Below are 15711 nucleotides of genomic sequence, written 5' to 3' on the forward strand. Positions count from 1 at the left end.
TTTGTGTTTAAACGACAATGTGGCCTTCCACACACGTTCTACAAGGACTGTACATTCTGACCACTATCCGGGGACAATCCATCTTATATAAAAATGTCTAAACAAACCACACGAAATAAACAAGCACTGCTATTGCAAGTCTACAAAAGTACAGGCTTGCACATCAGCCAAAATCAGAGTGTTCTTCCTCTCACCCAGCTGTGTTAAGATGTTACTGGGTAGGGAAGATGTGGGGGAATGGAAGTTAGTTTCTTGGGAGTTCCCTGACTTCACCTGCCGAGGTGCAAAATATATTTACCAGGCTCCCAATGATGACTTGGCAACGATCTGGTAGGAAAAACTGCTCATTTCTTAAAAACAACACATATATTCTCCTATTAGCAAAACGAAAACATGACTTTCTATTGTTCTGACAGAAATACCTGTGTGGTTGCTCTGACATTTTTTTTAACAGCTTTAGTGAGGTGCAATTATACATGTAAAACTCACGTGTTTTAAGTATGTAATTCAATGATTTTTTAGCAAATTTACAGAGCTTTTGCAATCAATGACAAGTGTTTTTTAAGTGACCAACTTATAGAAATGGTTTAGTTATTAAGGACCTGCAAGTATTTGTAACTTTTCACATATAAAATGTTATAAATTCAGGTAAGACTAGAAAAAAACATATATATGTATATATATATGTATACATCTATAAATATTCCTGTTATAAGAAATTTGTTCTGTTTTTCCTATTTGAGTAGACAAAGGTCAAGTCAACTATGGAAGGTAAACTTAGCCTTTAACAATTAATTATAAAGAAATTCAAGTATATCACATTAAAAGAAAGGCAAAATTATAAAAATTAAGTGGCAACTGTTGACTTAACCGAAGCTTTTTTAATCTGTAAGATATCTAAAGATTTTCTCTAAATATCGGGGTGCCTGGGTGGCTCAGTCGTTAAGCGTCTGCCTTCGGCTCAGGGCATGATCCCAGTGTTCTGGGATCGAGCTCCACATCGGGCTCCTCTGCTGGGAGCCTGCTTCTTCCTCTCCCACTCCCTCTGCTTGTGTTCCCTCTCTCGCTGGCTGTCTCTCTGTCAAATAAATAAATAAAATCTTTAAAAAAAAAAGATTTTTTCTAAATATCAACCTCCCTAGTATATTAAATACTATTACAGTTATAAAACTTAAATTATTTAAAAAATTTTTACACTTTATATAAAGTGGTATACATTTTATAAGTGGAACCCCTATATCATACTGGTTTTAGAACAAATTACCATTTCATTTACTATGTATGTTAATATCAGACTTTTACAAGGTGAAACTACATTTCAGGTCATGATCTGATTGATGATATATCTGAACTCATACAATATACTAGTATATAAAGACTAACACTATGTTTCTCATTGCCTGACAGAGAAGTTGTTAGACTAAGCTAATGTGGAATGTGATTTGAAGGAAGTTAATAACCTTATTCCATGTAAATATAGTTAATATAATAAGTAAGATTGAATGATATATTATTTTCCCCCTGTACACCATAAATTCTTCCAATTTCAACTTTTAAAAATGCTATATATTAGAATTCCTAACCAAGGACTGTAATATGAAGATAAAACAGTTGAATGCATACACAAGGATCCAAATTTGCAAAAAGAATAGTGGTGTTACTTTGGACAATAAGCAACACCTGGACATTTGAGATCAACAGCAGAGATAAAGAGATGACTAGAAGATAGTCTAATGTGTATACCATACTGGATAGTTTGGCAACTTAATAAGCTTGTCAAGAAAGCTGATGTCTTTTCCAAAAGAAAGGTCTCCTATTTCCAAGTGAATTAAAAGGGAGAGGCTTGATGATTTAATTATGACGCACGCTAATTCATCCGTGGAAGTTTGGGTTCGGTTTCGAGCAATAAAGATGCTGTGAGGTTTGGTTTACAGTGCAATGACAGTACCAGTTTAACATTTAATCATCAAGAAGTGGATGACAAAGGCAAGGCCAGGCATGAGTCGAATGTGTCCCTTAACTTTGCAAATGGCATTCTACCTGGAGAAAAGGAATTTGCTTGCTTACTTTCAACGGATACTGCATCTCAACTGTCTTGACCTTCCCCAACACATTAACTATAAAGTGATTAATGAAGTTTGAATGGAGGCTCTGGTTACACCAAAAGACAACTATACACCTCTGCATTGTCTTAATTAACAGCTAACACTTCAAATTAGTTTATTGTTGCCACAGTAATTACCTGTTCCAATGAGTGCATGAAGGAAGCATTTTTATGTGATATTTTTAGTGCTGAGGCCTTGAGTGTTCCGCTTTGTTTGTGACCAGCACAGACCTTCTGGGAATAGTCCCAGTCCTTAAAATTGAGCACACGACAAGTACACTTTAGGACGGCACGAACCAGTAGCCTGGTGTAAATTTTTGTGTACTTAAAGTAACGAGGAAATGAGTAAAAGAGGGGAACACTTACTATTCAACTTTCTTGAATTGTTTTTTTATTTGGAACAACAGGTTTTAGATGATTTCACAAAAAGTTGGTATCAACATTTAATTTCTGTACAGAATCAGATAATTGATTGAGCTTGTAGGTTATACAGAGAATTGTCTCATCTAATCCCTTCTTTTTACACTGGAAACACACAAAAGCCAGGCTTTAAAAAACTTGTCCAAACTTACAGTCAAAGAGAAGGCCAAGACTGGAACTGTGGCACAATACATATATTTTAGGACCTTAAGGAAATGTACGGTGATGTTTAAGTTTTCTTAACTGCATTCCAGGGCAGGGAAACTCGTAATTCAAAACTTAGAAAGATACCACCTATTTCCATCAGGCTAAGGACCATCGCATGTGAATCCTTCCAGGCAAGCATTCTGCAAGCATTGCTAACCTATCATGGGAGGCACAAGAGCAAAGGGTGCAGGCTCTGAGTCATTGCCCGGGTTCTGATCCCAGCTCTGCCACCACTTCTCTTTTTAAGGTTTTATATAAATTCCAGTTAGTTAACATACAGGGTAATATTAGTTTCAAGCGTACAATACAGTGTAAAGAATAGAAAGATGATTAAGACATGGTAGTGTTTCCTGCCCAGTATGGAAGATAGATGTAAACAATTTTTCTTCAGTATGCTAGGTGTTATAACAGAGAGACTCTCCATACTTAATAAATGTTCAAAAAATGAATACTACTTCTGAGTGAAAAAATCTATCACTTGGATAGAGCTTTACAAAGAAATTCTACATGCATTTAATTAATTGATTCCATAATCTTATGAGTAGAAATTATTTTTTCCCCAGGTTTGAGGTATCTTTTGACATACAACACAAGTAGAAGTTATCATCATCCCCACTTTATGGGTAGATTTTCAACTGCTGAATCGAAAGTCCTTATAAGGATTCCATGATCTGGCCCTTGGTTACTCAATGATCCCTGCTTCTGCCAATCTCCCTTATTCACAGTAGTCACTCTGCTCTTCCAAACATTCTCCTGCCTCAGGCCCTTTGCGCCTACTCCTCAGGCCTGGAACACTCTTCCTTCAATATCCACTTGGTTTGCTCCATCACTTCCTTCAGGTCCAAAGTTACTTCTTTGACGATCCTACATAAAACAGCTCATTCCCTTTCTTTACTCTTCATAGAATTTATCAACACCTAACACAGTTTATTAATTTATTATTTGCCTCCTACCACTAGAAAGTAAGCTCCATGAAAACAGGCACTTTTGGTTTTTTATTCATTACTGTACCTCCAGTGCCTAAAACTATGCTGGGCACATTTTATAAATATTTGTTGAATGAATGGATACATTTCCTTAATTGGTATAGGTCTATTTTTGTTTTTTTATTTTTCTTTAGGCAGCTTAAGGTTTTTCTAGGAAACTATACATTTTCTGTTTCCAATTTTGTCATAAAATCATTCACTGTATCCTCTTATTTTAAAAATCTCTGCTCTGTCTAGAATTTGGTCTCCTTTGTTCACCCACATTTTGTTATTTGTGCCTTCTTTCTGTTATACTTGGTCAATTTTTCCAAGAAACCAGCTATTGGTTTTCTTGAGTTGTTTCTTGAATTTTGATTTATTTTTTCTTTAGTATTTCTTTCCTTCCACTTTCTTTGGATTTAACCCCTTCCACCAAAAAAAAAATTATTTTCTTGATTTAAATGCTAAGCCTATTAATATCCAGTTATTCTTCTCTATGTTTATACAAAAAACTATCCCTTAGGTTATACCTTTGTATCACATGAGTATTCATGTATGGTTTTGCTCAGTTGTAAATGTTTTTATTCCATTATAATGTATTATATTATACAACCCATAAGTTATTCAGATGTATGCATTTTAATTTCCAAATGTATGAGGGTTAACTTATTAATGATTTCTTTTTTTTTAAACTTTTTAAAAAATTTTTAAGTAAGCTCTATACCCAACATGGAGCTTGAACTCATGACCCTAAAATCAAGAATCACGTGCTCTACCAACCGAGCCAGCCAGGTGCCCCTTATTAATGATTTCTAAACTAGCTACTCTAGTAAAGAAAACGAGATCTGTACATTTCAAACTTTACTGAGACTTGCTTTGTGCCCTAGTATGGTTTTTAAAAATTAAATTTTCTGTACCTGAAAATAATGTACATTCTCATTTGATTGAAGAGTTCTATACATGACCGTATAACCAGCCTGTTAATTGTGGTGTTAAAATCTTCTACATACGTATTAATTTTGGTCTGATCCATCTATTGATTACCAAGAGGCATTCTCCCACTATAACTGTGAATTTATCAAATTTTCCTTATAATTCTGACAATTTTTCACTTAATGTATCTTAAGGTTATGTTATTAGTTATATACAAGTTTAGGGCTATTACATAATCATGGTCTTTTTCTTCTATCACCATATAGTGGTCCCTTCTATCCCTCATAATACTTTTTTTTATGGAGCCCAACACAGGGCTTGAAATCACAACTCTGAGATCAGGACCTGAGCTGAGATCAAGAGTTGGACACTTAACCAACTGAGCCACCCAGGTGCACCCAACAATAATTTTTGCCTTAAAGTCTTTTTCTCTTTTATATTAATATAACCACAAACTTTCTTTTGATAAGTTTTTACTGGTGTCTTCTCCCCACCCTTTTCCTTTCAACCTTTCTCTGTCTTTATGTTTTAGGAACGTATTCTAAAATAGCACATAACTGTATTTCTAAAAGTTCACTCTAACCAATCTAGTAGTTGGCAATATATTTCCTGTAATTACTGATGTTTATTGTCTGCCTATATTAATTGTAATTACTGATATATTTGCATCTATTCCTACCGCGATTCACCTACTTTACACCTCTCTCTCTCCACTATATTGTATTGGAACCCTGTTATTCCTTCTATTTGTTTTGAAGTTATACATCCATTCTTCTCCTTCTAGTTGTTACCCATACAATTTTTAACAATCATACCTGATTTAACAAAATACTAAGTTAATTGTTATCTTCATCCTTCTCTCAAACAATATAAAAATCTGAGAATGGGGTGCCTGGGTGGCTCAGTCGGTTAAGTGTGTCTGCCTTCGGCTCAGGTCATGATCCCAGGACCCTGGGATCAAGCCCCAGGTCAGGCTCTCCGCTCAGCAGGGAGTCTGCTTCTCCCTCTCCCTCTCCCCCTCCCCCCTGCTTGTGCTCTTACTCACACTCTCTCTTAAATGAATAAATAAAAAATATCTTTTAAAAAACACATTTCTAAAAAAAAAATCTTAGAATATTTTTATTCTAATCAGCCTTTCTCATATTATTTTGTCCAGTGTTTTGACTTCATTTTGATGTCCCTGAATTAATCGTATTGTTGTTTTATATAGTCAAGTTTATCTAAACAGTTAGCACTCCTTCTTTCATTTTATTCCTTTCTGGATCAGTCGGATTCGATTTTTTTCTACCTAAAGTACTTCTCTCAGTAATAAACTAACCCTCTTCCCCCCTCCCCTTATCTTTCTCTCTCTCTGCCTACACACACACACACACACACACACACACTTTTATATTCATTTCTGAAGATGTATTTATTTTGCCCTCACTCTTGAGCGATAGTTTAACTAAGACAAATATTTTCTCTCAGTCTTTTAAGGATACTGTTGTCTTTTGGCTTTTATTACTGTTGTTGAAATTTTGCTGTACCCAATTTGCTGGCCAATACAAAGCCATTGAAGGGTTTTGGATAAAAGAATCATATGATTAGACTTTAATTTTAAAATCCTTACTCTGACTGCAGGTTACCACAAAAAAGGACGAGAAACCAGAGAGAGGAAGGAGCACGTAGAAAGGTGTTACAGTAGTCTACGCAGGAAGTGGTGAAATGAACCCAGGTAGTAACTATGGATGTGGAAAGGGGGGAAAAGATGCAAAAGACTTTGGCAAAGAGAATATATAAAATATGGGGATGAGCAAAATAAACCTAAAATTTCAAGCTGACAGAATTACAGTATTTATTCACAGAAACAGAGGAACTTTACCTACTCAGCCTTACACTATATAATCCTGTACTTTTTAGCTCCATGAGAGTCAACAGGATTTGTGGGTAAATTCAGTAGATGGTCTGGGAGGAAAAGAAGGATCAAGAATGACTGCAAAGTTTCTGTCATAAGCAACCTATAGCACAGAGTTTCCATTTACCAAGACTGGAAAAACTGCAGAAGGAGCAGCTTTCATAGGAAATCAAGAGTTCAATTTTGGGTAATTTTGAAAGCCCTAAAAGACATCCAACTGGTACTTAGATAGGAGTTTGAAGTTTAGGACAGAGGATTGGGTAGAAGATATGCTTTTGGGTTTCACCAACATGTAGATGATATGTAAAGTCATGGAACTACAAAAACTCTCTTAGGGATTAAATTAAGTAGGGATGAGGTCTGAGGACTGAACATGAGGCACTCTAAATTCAGAAGTCAGAAAGATGAGAAAAAACCAGTAAATGAGATGAAACAGTACAGACAGTAAGCCAACAACAGAACCCATTGGATGGTGTGCGTGGGGCCCTGAATGTTGGTGTTACCTCCCACACTGCCAAGTGCAGTACCCTGCCCAAAGCAGGTATTCAAAAAACCACATGACCGATTTCAAAGCAATACCTGGGGACAAATGCAATTAATTCTATTATGTGCTTTTTGAAATTTTAAAAATGGGTCTAATACAATATATACAAGGCTAAAAGGGTGGACTCACCTTCATCTAAATCCTGATGAGAATTTGTTAAAAGATACATCAGTCTGCGGAATAAAGTGAATTTCTATAAGAACCTTTAAAAGTGTGTGAAGAAAAATTTCAAAACAAAATGTTAAAAAGTCCTATATTCACAAGGCCATAAGGGAGAAACCTGTGCTCACATTCCAACATCTGGACTCCCACGCAAATGTATGTCATGCATAAGATCAACTGCATCTGTATTTTACAATGTTTACTGAAATTATTTATGCTTAGAATTTCAAGTTCTAGGAGAACCAAAAAAATATGAATTGTCCCAGCTGACTCCTGTTCACAAAATAAATAACCTAGAGCTGATCATATATTTTCTGTTAAAGCTTGTATAATCTCATACAATTAAAATAGGCATCTAATTTCTATGGCACTATTCTGCGTATTAATTTCTTTTTTTTTTCTTTTCTTTTTTTTTTTATTTTTTATTGCACAATTTTTTTTATTTTATTATATTGTGTTAATCACCATACAGTACATCCCCAGATTCCGATGTAAAGTTTGATGCTTCTGGTGCACTGGGTGTTATACGCAACTAATGATGCGTATTAATTTCTATACACTAATCAAATTATTTTACACTGTGAGCAGAAAAAAATTATAATAGGGAGTATCTGTGCTTCACTACCAATTGGGAGGTAGGATATAAGTTAAAAATGGAGGGGCTGACCTAAGATTTGATGGTAAATATCTCAAAGTTCAGTAAAACTGATGATACATGTTATAAATGCCAATTTGTTAGCAAAATGGTCATCGGATTGAGTAGGGAAACACCCTTCCTTTTTTTTCCTCTTGGAACAAGGATCCCAAGAGTAACTGCATGCACAGTAACTTTTAATCACAAAGGCAAAACAAGAAGTGTGGTGCCGCAGTCCTGGGAAGGAGAGAGGCACTGCTTTCCTACACCTTGTGGAAGAAATGCCATTGACATAAGTTCTACTTCTCACATAACATACTTCAGAGAAGGTTAGTGAAAAGAGGAACACAACTACTCTGTGAATTATTTAGAGAGTGCTATCAATTGTTGGAAAATTCTCTAAATGGACAGGAAACCTAAGAAAACAATCCGGTCACTAAAATGGTGAACGCAATACTTAGGATGTGGCTTAAGAAGTAACCAGTAATCACAAAGAGATGGTCTTATTTTAGGTAAGCAAGGAAGAAGAGGGTGTTTATCTGTGTTGCTCCCCGGAGCTCTAAGAGGATAGGTAAAAGGCGAGAAAGAAAGTGAGCAAAGGCTGTTTTAAACAAATAAAAGTTACAAATGCATTTGCTGTTACTTGCTCACTTCAGACCTAGTGATGGCTTTTCTAAATGATAAAATCGGGTTCTGTGTTTTTCAGGCAAAGATTTCACAGCTTGTGGGTTATACCGGATTCCTTGCTTCTCTGTTCTTTGAATGCCATAGAGATTTCCAGGATGTCCATCAAAGGCAGGGCAGAATAAAGGAGACAAGGCGACAAAGAAACCGCTCTGTGACCTGAGTCATTATGACAAATAGTATGATTGGGAGGAGAAAAACCACTGTCGAAAATGAGGGTTTTTTTTATTAGTTATCTATTTTAATTATCTATGCAACTCTTAATTCTCATTAGCATAGAAAGTTAGAGTTGGCCATATTCAGAATTATTGAATCTAATTCTTTATTTAAAAAATTGGTATCTGTTAAAGCTGATACCATACCTCTTCTATCTTAGCCGATGTGAGATCATCAGTTTCCATACTTACAGATACTATTTCCTTGCTTGTTACATGAAATTTTATTTATTGACCAAAAAAAGTAACTCTGATTTTATGTAAATTTAGAATAACAAATGGAAGTCTTTTTCCAACTCCCAAGTTTTTCCATCTCAAACTCGTAATAGCCAGGGCACCTGGGTGGCTCCATTGGTTGAGCGTCTGACTCTTGATTTTGGCTCAGGTCATGATTTCAGGGTTGGGCTGTGCGCTGGATGTGAAACCTGCTTAAGATTCTTTCTCTCCCTCTGCCCATCCCCCACTCACGCTCACTCTCTCTCTAAAGAAATTAAAAATAAATAATAAATAAATAAATAAATAAAATAAGGAACCTGAGCGTTGATTGTACCACATTATGCCTAAAGATTATAAGGCTGAATGATTCTGCAGCCCACACCAAACAAGTGAAAAACACTTCTTTGCCTTTATAAAAGTCAAGTGCATAAATGCATGTGAGTATACACATAAATACAAAAACAAAAATTTGATACCTTGTGAGATTAATTTTTAATACCCCTGGATATCATCTTTTAATTCAGTGACACGTTTTCAGTAAATACATGTAAATTAGCTGTGGTTCAGTTAATGAAAGTTTTGTTTTATTGCTTGATCTTTTTAGAGATCTGTTCTCATGGTAGACTTCTTTAGGGGTAGATTTTACCAATATGTCACATACTAAAATAGCCATCCACAGGAAAAAAAAATCAAACAGTTTCAGGGAAATCAACACTGACAGTTGTTGCCTTCCATAATAGACAAACACATTAGCCAGGCTCTAGCTGTTAAAATAGGAAATCCAAAGTAAACAGCAGTTGTAAAAAGAAGCTTTTATGTAAACTGTACCAGTTCAAAAACCAGTCTATGCCAACCTTCCTTCTGCCTAAAACCCATTACAAATGCTTGACTACTGACTGTAAAATAATTTGTGGTTAAGCAACAGAGCCCCCCCAGATTGTTTAAGTATCAAATCAAACATGTTATTAGGTTACAGATATTAACAACTCTTTCAAGATGCTGGTCATCCACATGGCGTACTGGTTGCCAACCTAGGATATGGGGGACTTGGAAGGCTTAAAAGAGTTCTAGTCAGAGAAAAGCTACTGGGACCCTACATTTGGTCCTTTCTTATTCTTTCTAATTACTCTGGTTATATACCCTGTCTGCTCCCACACCTGCCTCAGTTAATGTTGTCACCACTGCCTCCATATTTCTTCCATAAGTTGATGCGGTCTGGTTCAAGCCTTTAACACTCCCCACATCAACAAGAGTAATGTGTTTTCATATATGGTCTAAATACCTTAGAGATCGAGGAAGCTACAGTCACAGTGATCTCTTGATCAAAGGTTCAGAAAGAATATGATGGGCAAAACAGAGAGGCAAGAGATATAAAGCTAAATGACAACAATGAAAGAAATATAGGACTGAGGCAAGACACATGGGAAAAAGTAAGAACACCTTGAGGATTAACTTCCTGGGACACTTCTCCCCTGAAATAACTTGATTATAATGTAGTATCTGTTCATGGTTTCTTTGTGGAAAGCTAACAATAAATCACTTTCCAAAATCAGATACGAAAATGGCTATTTTAGAAAACCTCTGTAAACTAGTAATTAATATTCTATTGTGCTTTACAGTTTCTATTTTTTTTATAGAGAAGCTATTGGATTTGCACAAAAATGTCTTATTCTTATTATCCTTACTTTATAGATAAGGAAACCAAAGCTCGATGGGGTTTAAGAACTGCTTCAAGATTCTGGTAAGCATTGGAAGATTCAAGTCCTTTGAAGTCAAATCCAGTGTGTACCCCAATAAGCCTGAATGAACACAAATGCCTAGCTTCTAGATCCACTAACTCCAGTTGTCTTCAAGGTTCTCTGGATATGGTCCGTGTTGATTTTTAAAAAGCAATAGGGAAAATCGATTGAATGACTCACTTTTCAGAGCTACATTAACTTTTTCAGGCCACTGGGGTACTGTTTACTAAATTACCTCTCCTAGAACACTAAATAGTACCCTAGTGGGTCAAAGAGTAAATGCACCTCTGAAAAGTGAGCCATTTATTCCCTTCTTCCCTGTAGTACCAGAAGTAATATGTCCCCTATGACAGAAATATTAACCCATTTCCATTAAAAACTCCAGAAATTGTCCCACACTAGAGAAAATGAGTATGAGGACTGTACCCAAAGCAAAAATCTCTCTTCTATAACCCTGTCCACAATATTGTTGAAAAGTCAACATGAACTTACGTAACAACACTTGTTTTTTGTTCACTAGAGATTGATTTTTTTTTTAAGATTTTATTTATTTATTTGACAGAGATAGAGACAGCCAGCGAGAGAGGGAACACAAGCAGGGGGAGTGGGAGAGGAAGAAGCAGGCTCATAGCGGAGGAACCTGATGTGGGGCTCGATCCCATAACACCGGGATCGAGCCCTGAGCTGAAGGCAGATGCTTAACCGCTGTGCCACCCAGGCGCCCCTAGAGATTGATTTCTAATCAAGACCTCAAAAGAAAATAAAAATATAAATTCAAAGCTGATGGTTTTCAGCAGAGATGCATAGGATATCATGATGGCTAGTTTTATCCTGTACTGCAGTATTTAAAAAAATCAGCTCAAGCGTTCATCTTGCTTATGAAATAAGATCTGTATCACTAACAGCTGTTCTTTCACATAGCTCATTACATTACAGGTTATCCCTTTGCCAGAAAAAAAAAAAGAAAATTCCTTGAATAGCAAGTAGGTGTATTATTATTACTTTTAATCTCTATAAAGGCCAAAGCCTCTGAATACATCTTTGAGTTGCCTTAGGAATAGCTGTTGAGTGATTTCACACTTGTGAGACACCTCGACAAAGCGAGACTTTAGGTTTTCAGCACTGTTAGTCCCCTACTCTTCTGGAAGATGGCTATGCAATGAAAACAAGACAACTTTAATTTAAGAATCATCCAGCTTCTAATTAAACTGCCATAGGCAGCTGGTTGGATAAGTTTTAATCAGTTTCAATCACCTATTGATTGGTATACTGAAGCCTAAAAAATTAAAAGTAAAAGATGATTGGGGAATTGTCCCATCTCAGAACAACAGTAGAGGCCTCTGTAAATAACTCCTCTTTTAACCATCAGCTAAATGAACACTTCAATACTGCAGTACAAAGTCTTCTGCAAAATTACTTTAACTAACAAGCAGAAATTTATCAGCTTCAGCCAAAATCAATGCTGAAATCAATTTGAACACTGGTTGTGTCTAAAGGGGCTCATTGGCAATTTAGGGAAATTACACCATGTAAATGCCTGTGCTTTAATTGAACAGTTTCATCAACTAGGCTGTGATTGCTGTCCATTCATTTATTTACTTTCACTGCAGCTACCATTCTGCAAAGGAATGGCTTTTGTCAGGCTGGAGAGAGGCACTTTATCTTCATTTTGTGCACTTTTGTGCATAACAGACTTCATGAAACGGGCGTATCATGACTAGGGTCAAAACAAACCTGAAGGGACTTTTCCTTTCACGTAAAGACTGAACAACACTCAAGCTACCATCATACCTTTCACCATCCGGGGACAGTCATCTTTAAACCCAATACCAAGAAGGAATTTGAGTGACTTCTCTGCACATGGCACCGTGTTTCTGTATTGAGGAGCTACGTTTTGAACAAAAGAAGGAAAAGTGTTTGGATTCTTTTTTTTTTTTTTTAAAGATTTTGTTTATTTATTTGACAGAGATAGAGACAGCCAGCGAGAGAGGGAACACAAGCAGGGGGAGTAGGAGAGGAAGAAGCAGGTTCCCAGCGGAGGAACCTGATGTGGGGCTCGATCCCATAACGCCAGGATCACGCCCTGAGCCGAAGGCAGACGCTGAACGACTGAGCCACCCAGGCGCCCCAAGTGTTTGGATTCTAAATTCAATTCGACCACATTCTTTCTGAGGTATCTTTAGTGACTTCCAAAAACATATAAACTGTATTAGGTCATTCTTTTCAAACATGAAGCAACACTGTGTTTTATCAAGTCGAGATTAGTCAAGAGAAAGCCCTATTCTCAAATCCGTTCAGGAGACTAAGGCTAAAAGATGTCACACAGACTTGTAAAGATTAAGGGGAGGAGAAAGGGGGAGGAGTCCGAGTGGGAGGAGAAAAATGAACTTCCTTGTAAAGACTAGCAGCCAAAAACACCAATAAGGTCCCAAGAACGATTTAAATGCACACACAAATGCACTCATAAAATCACGGCCAAGGAAAAAACCTAAAGGTATAATTGCTGGAGATTCATATGCTGAAATGACTCAAGTGTGAAAAGCATTAACATTTTTGACATTGGGTTAATTCAGATTACAAGTTCTAGGGAAGGAGAGAAGAAAGAAGAGAGCGGTTCGTTCACACGGGTCATCTGTAAGGTACACGTGCGTGAGATGGAAAGTAAAAAGTACAACTGTAGTATGTTTGCTAGAACACGCCGGCAGAAATACTTAGGCTTGTACCTACTTAGTCCCTCATAGAACCAAATGGAATTACTCACCAGGAAGGGCACCAGGAAGGGACTAATGAAAAAGAAAGTATGAGTCTCCATGGTGGTTCTATCCCTATCTTGTTTTGAATCTTCAAGGAAATCCATGAATTTTGGTGTTCCAGTCTCCTCACAGGGTCAAGTGAGGACAGAGATAGCCATTCTGCCCAGCTGTATTTCAGTGCTGCTAGGGGCTAACCCGGGCATGTGCTGGTGGCCTGGTCTCGAAACAGAAGTGCGACCACTGTGATTCTGAACACTTCCTGTGCTTTGAGTGTGATGGAGGCAGGGCCTTGAAACCTTCTACTGGGGCAGCCAGGGATGCAGGGAAACTTCCCATCTGCCCTTTTGGTCAGCGACCCCAGCTGTTACCCTGCGCCACACTCACTAGGAATTACCTTCAAAGAAAGTTAAAAAGGAGAAGAAATAAATGATGTACAAAAAAACCTAACTTAATGCATGTGTTTGTGGTAAAAATTCACTCTGGAATTTAATCCCATGTACGCTTTTCTCTGCCACTCTGAAGTTTCACTGGCTATCCATCTTGTTGCTGAGACAATGTAAAAATATATTTTATTCATAGTTTTTAGATAACTTTTCTGAAAATTTAATTACGGTTTAATCAGAGTTTTATGTTTATTGACTAAGTATAGTGTTACATTTTGCTGCTATAGTTAGCAGCTGTAATAGATTCAGAATGTTTGAGAATCTTATACAATATGTATTTTCCAAATACACTAAGCTTGTTAAAATGCTATATTGATCGTGCCCTAAAGCAAGTTCTAATTTTGTCTGAACATTTTGCACTTCATTATTTGAATTCACCAAACAAAAACCATGAACTCTGCTTTTAGCAATAGTACTGAACATTCTTTTTCTTTCTTTCGCAACACCGACAAGAAAAAGTATGGAAATTTTAAGGTTAAAAGGATAACATAATACAAAGTTACACTTAAAAAGCAAGCTAATGTCCAAAGAAACTTTATGCGTAATTCCCACAACCAAAGTATCTATTGCTGCTTTCCTTGGAATTTGGTCATCTGCTTCTCCAATGTAGCGTTAGTGCACAAATCAGACCAAAGCATGTTTCACTCTGGTAAGGTGGCAATTTAACAGAAACAAGGTCTTTTACATCTAAGTAACCAACAACAGAGCAATGGGGGAAAAATGTGGCAGAAAGTTACACACACTAAATGCCTTTTGGACTCTCCAGTGAATTATTTTCCCAAAAAAAGCAATTTAAAATAAATACCCTAGATGCTATAGTGTACAAATATTAGCTTGTGCTATATGCCAACCAAGAGACTACGTTTTTCTAACACATCAGATACTGTAAAATACACACACACAAAATTAATGTGTCCTATAAATCAAGACATGCACCACCTCCACTAGCATAACCATACAATTAATCTAGGGATTCAATTATTAAATTCTAAGTTTTTAATAAGGAAAGCGACCCAAAGGATAGAATAACAAGTTATGTTGCAACAGCTCTGTCAGCCAAGAAATGACTGTTTTAACATCTACTAAAAAGCCTCTAAAATTAACTAGAGATGGTACATCACTGACTTTCAGAATTAAATATTTATATCTTATATCCCAAAATAATTTAGATTAAAAATTAGGACATTCAGGGGTGCCTGGGTGGCTCAGTCGTTAAGCGTCTGCCTTCAGCTCACAGTTCTGGGATCGAGCCCTGCATCGGGCTCCCTGCTCCGCTGGGAACCTGCTTCTTCCTCTCCCACTCCCTCTGCTTGTGTTCCCTCTCTCTCTGGCTGTCTATCAAATAAATAAATAAAATATTAAAAAAAAAATAGGACACTCAGAGTGTGAATGGCAAATAGAAAACCCCTGGCTTGGGATGCCTGGGTGGCTCAGTTGTTTGAACATCTGACTCTTGATTTTGGCTCAGGTCATGATCACAGGGTCTTGAGATCAAGCCCCATGTAGGGCCCCACGCTCAGCACAGAGTCTGCTTGTCCCTCTCCCTACCCCCCGCCCCGTCCCTCTCCACTACATGCACTCACGGGCTCTCTCTCTCAAATAAACAAATAAAATCTTTAAAGAAAAGAAAACCCCTGGTCTGAGTTCTAGTCTTCTAAAAACTGTATATATTTAAGGTGCATGACTTGATGCTTTGATACTGAGTTCTGTCTTGATTTCACCTTGGGCATGCCCCTTAACCCTTCCAAGCTTTATCTATCTCACTGGTAGAAAGGGGGTAACCTTCTTAGAAAGGATT

General features: G+C 36.9%; 1 protein-coding gene across 4 annotated transcripts in view; it reads right to left on the reverse strand.

Annotated features, from left to right (window-relative positions):
* The window catches only part of MAP2K5 (mitogen-activated protein kinase kinase 5), a 253900-nt gene that overhangs the window by 173614 nt on the left and 64575 nt on the right, over positions 1-15711 (reverse strand). The window lies entirely within an intron of this gene.

The sequence above is a fragment of the Ailuropoda melanoleuca genome, chromosome 5 (assembly GCF_002007445.2).
Source record: "Ailuropoda melanoleuca isolate Jingjing chromosome 5, ASM200744v2, whole genome shotgun sequence".
Classification (NCBI taxonomy): domain Eukaryota; kingdom Metazoa; phylum Chordata; class Mammalia; order Carnivora; family Ursidae; genus Ailuropoda; species Ailuropoda melanoleuca.